Raw genomic sequence first — 777 nt, forward strand, 5'->3', positions numbered from 1 at the left:
CATGCAAAGGCCGCCGCTGAAAATCCTTACTGGATATCTCCTGCATATGCAACGTAAGATCCTATACATTTTTCGAAAAAAAAATAGTTTATTCCACTCTTTTTGTACAATGTTTTTATATATTATTTGTTTAGCTTAGACTTGGGAGACATATTTTTAATCAAATGTATCTCCCAAAGGTGCATGTACAGTATAACAAAAGACTAAGCTTAATATGGGTTCAAAGATAAGTTTGATACATGCCATTGTGAATCATATCTGAAACGTTATCTTTCAGGTCACAACCAAAGCCTATTTTCCAAGAAGTGTCTGATGATGATGATGATGATGATGATGTACATCAAACAAGCAAGAAACCTAAGTTAGGAACTTAAAAAAAATCTACTGTAAATATAGGTTTGTTTTGTTATATAAACTATGGGTTAATTTTTTTTAATCATTTATTTGACTGAGAAGTACCATACTTCCCCAATTGCAGTAATGACAGTTTAATACAAAACAATTTATGTTGTATGGGAGGTCAGTTTCATATATTCAAGAAATTATTTTTTAATAAAAATGCAGTTTCAGGATTTAAAACCAACAAAAAACTTGGTGTTGCCCAAGAAATACCAATCCAAATTCCAATTTCAAACATCTAGGCTTCAGCCTTTGTAATGCCCCATTTGGAGCCCACTTACAAGAATATATTTGAGCCCAGAAGTAACTATTTTATCAACTAATTTAAATGCATTGAGAGAATGATACCGTACCATACTTATATTTCATAACATAAAT

The 777-nt window shown here is 31.1% G+C and overlaps 1 long non-coding RNA gene across 1 annotated transcript; it reads left to right on the forward strand.

Moving 5' to 3' along the window:
• On the forward strand, positions 1 to 572 carry LOC117117598. Its single transcript, XR_004446931.1, has 2 exons — positions 1 to 53; positions 278 to 572. It is a non-coding gene; the product is annotated as an uncharacterized LOC117117598 (long non-coding RNA).
• Positions 573 to 777: the final 205 nt, after the last annotated feature.

The sequence above is a fragment of the Anneissia japonica genome, unplaced genomic scaffold (genome assembly GCF_011630105.1).
Source record: "Anneissia japonica isolate Jap-2015-1 unplaced genomic scaffold, ASM1163010v1 scaffold145696_len777_cov213, whole genome shotgun sequence".
Lineage (NCBI taxonomy): Eukaryota > Metazoa > Echinodermata > Crinoidea > Comatulida > Comatulidae > Anneissia > Anneissia japonica.